General features: G+C 33.8%; 1 long non-coding RNA gene across 1 annotated transcript; it reads right to left on the bottom strand.

The window, feature by feature from the left end:
• Positions 1-400: 400 nt before the first annotated feature.
• On the bottom strand, positions 401-1,170 carry LOC128290659 (uncharacterized). Its single transcript, XR_008280444.1, has 2 exons — positions 1,029-1,170; positions 401-851 (listed from the first exon to the last, which is right to left on the bottom strand). It is a non-coding gene; the product is annotated as an uncharacterized LOC128290659 (long non-coding RNA).
• Positions 1,171-5,839: the final 4,669 nt, after the last annotated feature.

Here is a 5,839-nt window from a genome sequence, read left to right on the forward strand (position 1 = left end):
TATGGTTGATAGAATCGCTCTTTTTCAGCAATTCAAATAAGACTACTTATTTGGATATAAAAATAGTAATAAAAATCATCTTGATATACTAAAAGTGATAATATAGCTTTTATAATAGCAGGAAAATCTTTTAATAAGTGAAAAGAAAAGTTTTGTACTACAATTTCCTTAACGAAACCCCATTCAATAGTGTTTATATCAAATAGTTCATGATTTAATCTGAATTTTATAGTAGGAATTTCTTCTCCTATATCATTTAGATAAACATATGATTATAAAAAGTATTCAGAAAAGACTTTTTTATATTGAGCCTGCTGGTTGCAGATAATTTTATTAATTTATTCAAAAATTTTTGCTGGTAGTATTTTCCTAACTTTATTATATAAACATATTCTAAACATTTTATTCATAATGGGACTATTTATTTCTTTATAAATAAAGTATTGAAATATATTAATAAGATTATTTATTTCATTGATATTTGTAAAAAAACTCTGGGGAACAAGTCGGTGGACTCACTATTCCATGCTCGGCTGACTGCTGCTAGAGACGCTGGTGCCGCACGCGTGTTTGGCTATTAACAGTAACCACCATTCTTTACTCGCCACATGTCTGATTCAGCGGTCAACTATGGAAGGACAGCCCTTCTTGACCCTCTGTCTGCAGTGTCGCAATCGCAGTCTCCCTTGAGTCTTGACTCTACCTGTGCCACCCCAAAGAGGCAAGGACAGGTTAAGACTCGGTCAAAGTCAGGTAGCTCGAACAAGACAAGCCCATGCCTGTTTTCCGAAACCAGCCTCAACCAACTATCCACTGTCTATTTGAATATTTCATTAATAATCAACCAACAACTGTAACAATACACAAAAATACCATATTGTTAAAATACGAATACAAATGAGGTGAATAGGAGGAAAAGCAAATAATAATAAAGTAATGGGTGGGAGAGAGCAAAATCAAAGGAGCAGAGATCACGGCAACCGAGAAATCCGGCTAATAGGGTAAGTGCAAGGGGAGTAGGCACATACCGAGCAAGCAAAGTCCCAATTATTGTTCCCCACGCTGCCCGACATCAATTATATTGTCGGTCAGCTTTTAGTACCTATCTTATTGATTCCTGACATGATTTCTCTCTCTATTCCTGCTTATCTTAAATTGACTATTGTTTATTCTCCCTCATTTGGATACTTTTCAACAGGCTTTTATTAATTGGCAGTTGATTCAGTAGCAGCTTTTATTTGATTAGTCCTTTAAAAGAATATATCCTTGAAGGTGATATAGAATTGTTTTGAAAGAAAAAAGTGATATGAAATCCCGATTCATCCACTAAGACTAGAAAATCTTAAAGGTATGTAATACCATGCTTTATAAAGGGTAATTTATCTAAATAATTTTTAAAAAAATTAAATATTAAAATAGGTTGCGAAAATAATATTTTTTTTTAGATTGCGCCTATTTAACAGGCGCAACTACTTTTTTATATTAAAAAAATATATTTTTAAATATTATTTTATTGGTGGTGCATTTGCCATTGTTTGTATTTTTTTTTGGATCAGTATATGACCAGTGTAGAGATTTGAAAATTGGGTAAGTGACGCTTATCTGGTAGGCTTGACTGGTAGAGCCTATATGGTAAGCGCGACTGGTAGAGCCTATATGACAGACGCAACTGGTTGCGCCTATCTAAAAGGCTCTATTGGTGCTTAATTTTTCCCTTATATATACTCTCTCGAAAATCAAATGAGCAAAAGATATACACAAAATTTAGCAGAACAAAAGTAAGGAGATAGAGAGAAGAAAGAAAGAAAGGAAAACGAAAAGAATGATAAGGTATTTTAGTTTATTTCTTTTTAAATAGAATGTAGAGTTTTATTAGTAATTTTATTATTTGAAAGTTATTTTGTTAGGTTATTAATTTTGTTAGCTTCTGAATAAAAAATTTTGCATTAAAAATTTTATGTAACTTTTTTACTATTCGAAACTGTTTTAAGAATTTTGAATTTATTTTAACAGATCTAGTATTGAAGATGGAGAATTAGTTTTTCGTATGCATTTATTTCGATGGAGAAATTTTGACAACATTCGTGGGATGTATATTTGGATGTCGCAAACAAGTAGCAATGAAATTTAATAGAAATATATCGTTTGATGATATGAATGAAAGAATTAGTGAAAAAATTTATAGACGTTGTGGGAGAAAGATCTCGAAACTTTTCTATAAGTTTCTAGTTTTGACGGATCCCATAAAATTCACCGAAATGGAACTTATAAACGATGAAGACATGGAGACAATGATCACTCTTTATTGTGGGACTCGAAGCAACCAAAATGCACCGATTCAATTATTTGTTGAGTTAGTTGGTGTGGAGCCAACTAAAGATTCCACTTCATTAAGTGAAGAACATGGAGTTGTAGAGTCGTGTAAAGTGGTTTCGATATCGTACGTTGATAGTCTATTAACTGTACACGGGATTGACATTGATCTTAATGCTACACCCGAGACTGATGTGGTTGGTGATGATGTATATCATAGTAGTGATCCTTCTGATCACGAGGTCGATAATGATAGTGATCCTGACGTGGACGAGGTCCTAGATGATATTTACGACAAAGGCGTGAACAACAAAGGAAACATTAATGCGTCTTCAGTCAGGAACCAGATTCGTCGTATTGTGATACACAATAATCCTAAGGCACACATGTCTCGGATAGACCCCGATGTGGCACACGCGATCGAATTCCCGGAGTACCCTGAAATACTACCTGCTCACTGGCTAGCCATATATTCTGATCCTGAAGAGTTGTTCATGGGCCAGAGATTCGAAAGTAAGGAAGAGTGTGTATTTGTCATTAAGCGGTATAATATGAATATATCAGTGGACTACAAAATTGTCGTGTCTAAACCGACATTATATATTGGGGAGTGTTAGAGGTCGGCAGAAGGCTACAATTGGCGGATACGAGTTGCATTTATCCAAAAGTCGCAAATGTGGGAGATACGAAAATTTGTTAGGCCTCACACATGCACTTCAACACATATGATAGAAGATCATCGAAAACTTGATTCCAAAACTATCTGTACGCGCATCACGGCAATGGTGAAAGACATGTCGACCATTAAAGTTTCAGTATTGATTACCGAAATGCAGGCGTGATTCCAGTATCGAGTATCATATCGGAAGACATGGATAGCTAAACAGATGACAATGGAGCAATTGTAAAGAGATTTCGATGCACCATACAATGAGTTATAGGGATGGATAGCCGCTATGATGGAATACGTGCTGGGGACTGTCATTGAGTTGTAAACACGACCTTATTACGGTCCGAATGACCAACTACAACTGGGAAAAAGAATTTTCAACAGATATTCTGGACGTTTGATCTATGCGTGCGTGCATTTCCCCACTGCAAGTCATTTGTGAAAGTAGATGGGACATGGCTATACAGTAAATATACACAGATCCTACTTCTTACGGTTGCTCAATACGGGAATAAGAACATACTCCCGATTGCATTTACCATCGTAGATAAGGAGAACATGGAGTTGTGAAAATTCTTCCTTACAAACCCGCGAAGGTATATTATTAGTAATAATAATATTTGCATCATCTTCGATAGAGAGAAAAGATTAATTGTCGTCATTAAGCGTTCTGGTGTGCCATGGAGATAGCACACGAGCTAGAGCTACACATTTTTCGGCAAAAGATGACTCGACTTAAGAGTGACATGGAAGGTCAGATAAACACATCTTTTCAACAATGGTTGGGTACCATGGAGCTTTGACAATGGGCTCAAAGTTTTGATGAAGGCTTTCGCTATGGTTATATAACCACTAATTTGACAAGGGGGTTAACTCTGTGTTGTTGAAAACACGATATCTTTCAATATCATCTGTCTTCTTGGCTACATTTTCAATATCATCTGTTTTCTCGACTACATTCTACAGGTTGGCTACTTTGATGCCAAGAATGGGGCAGCACCAAGTCATCCAGATAGAGGCGAGACACGTGCTTTACAACACCCCCTAGCCCCAAACCGTCGCCGAAACAGGGTTATGGAGTATTATCGGACCTATCGGACAATTTACATAAAATACCTATGTTCAACCCATCTAAACACATTTATATATGCTCAAAACTTGCTAAATTTAGACATTTTATATATTATCCAATACTCAATTCCAATCACTTATCATATATTATCAATATGATTCAAATTCATACTAAATTAGTCGAGTTCTGTTATATACGATTACCAAGCTTAATTCTACTTATTTCATCAATACATTAGCAATCCAAAATGACACATACATAAAACATCCTAGGCACATGCCATTACCAACTATTAACACACGTTACCTCATTGAATTCGGGATCGACCTAGGATGCTGATTCAACGATCTAGCTTTAACTTAACCTGCGCACAGAAACATCCGTACGCTAAGTATGAACTTAGTGGTATTTCTATAATCTGAATACTTAGTAAAATGAAAATATAACAAACACTTAAGAATCATATGTCATATATAATTGTATAATTATTCAATTCATAGATAAACCATTTATAACTCATTCGATTATTATCATCTATTAACCCAATTAGCTTTCGAAAATAAATTCACAATCATTTAAATAATTATATTTTCCATTCATATGTCTCATTTATACTTCTGTTCACTATTCAATATCAGTAAATAATTTTCAGTATAGATCAATTTTTTAGTTTCATTCAATAACATTCAATCATTCAATAACAATTAGTTGTTCAATAATATTCAGTCACTCTTTAATAGCCAGTTATTCAGTAACGATAAATTATTCAATAATAATCAATTATTCAAGAATAATTTTTTATGCAAGAGCGATTAGTTATCCAAGAATAGTCGGTTATTCAAGAGCGATTAATTATTCAAGATCTTTTTACCCTATTAACATGACTCGGACTCGGACTCGGACGGATATACGGATCCAACCCACACACCGGGATAGCATACAGTGTTTCATAAGCCGAAGCTGGAATACACCATAACGGTAACAGTAACAGTAGCGGTACACAGAGTACCTCATCAGAACAAATCCGGAATAGTAACAGTAATAGTAAGGTAGGAAGTACCTCTTCGGAACGAATCCGGAACAGTAACAGTAAGACGACAATTATAATGTCTCATCGACACAAAGTCAGAATATCCCTGAACACTTCTAATCCTATGGCATGCCAACTATACCCGACTTAGCTCGATTCTGTTAATAGGGTTTCTAATTCATTTTCCAGTTCCTAATCATTACACATCTCAACAATCATATATATTCATAATTCGATATAATTCATTTCACTTTTCAATAATAAATATTCAATTTTCACAATAATCACATCTATTAGTATAAATTCAATAAATTTAACACATACCTAATCAATCCATTTCAATTATATAACATAATAATTCTCACCTCAATTACTATCATAATATTCAATCAAAATTCAACAATAAATAAATAATTTCACTTTTCAATTCTAACCGATATCTATTCTAATTCAAATATTCATCTCAAAGCAATTTCTATACATATTAAGTAATAAATTCAATAATTAAATATTAAGTTCGGATTATAGAAATACAAACCGTAATTTCCAGGCTAACACCCTCGTCGACTTTGCCTTTTTCTTGCTTAGCTGAGATTTCCGGCACAATGTTAGCTACGGAAATTAAAACAATTAAAAATTCATCAATATACAATTTCATTTTATTTATTCCAATTTCAACTCAATATTTACATAACTTCTAATTTAATCACAATTCAAACTAACTTGTTTTCTTTACAATTTATTCTCTATTTTC

The sequence above is a fragment of the Gossypium arboreum genome, chromosome 3 (assembly GCF_025698485.1).
Source record: "Gossypium arboreum isolate Shixiya-1 chromosome 3, ASM2569848v2, whole genome shotgun sequence".
Lineage (NCBI taxonomy): Eukaryota > Viridiplantae > Streptophyta > Magnoliopsida > Malvales > Malvaceae > Gossypium > Gossypium arboreum.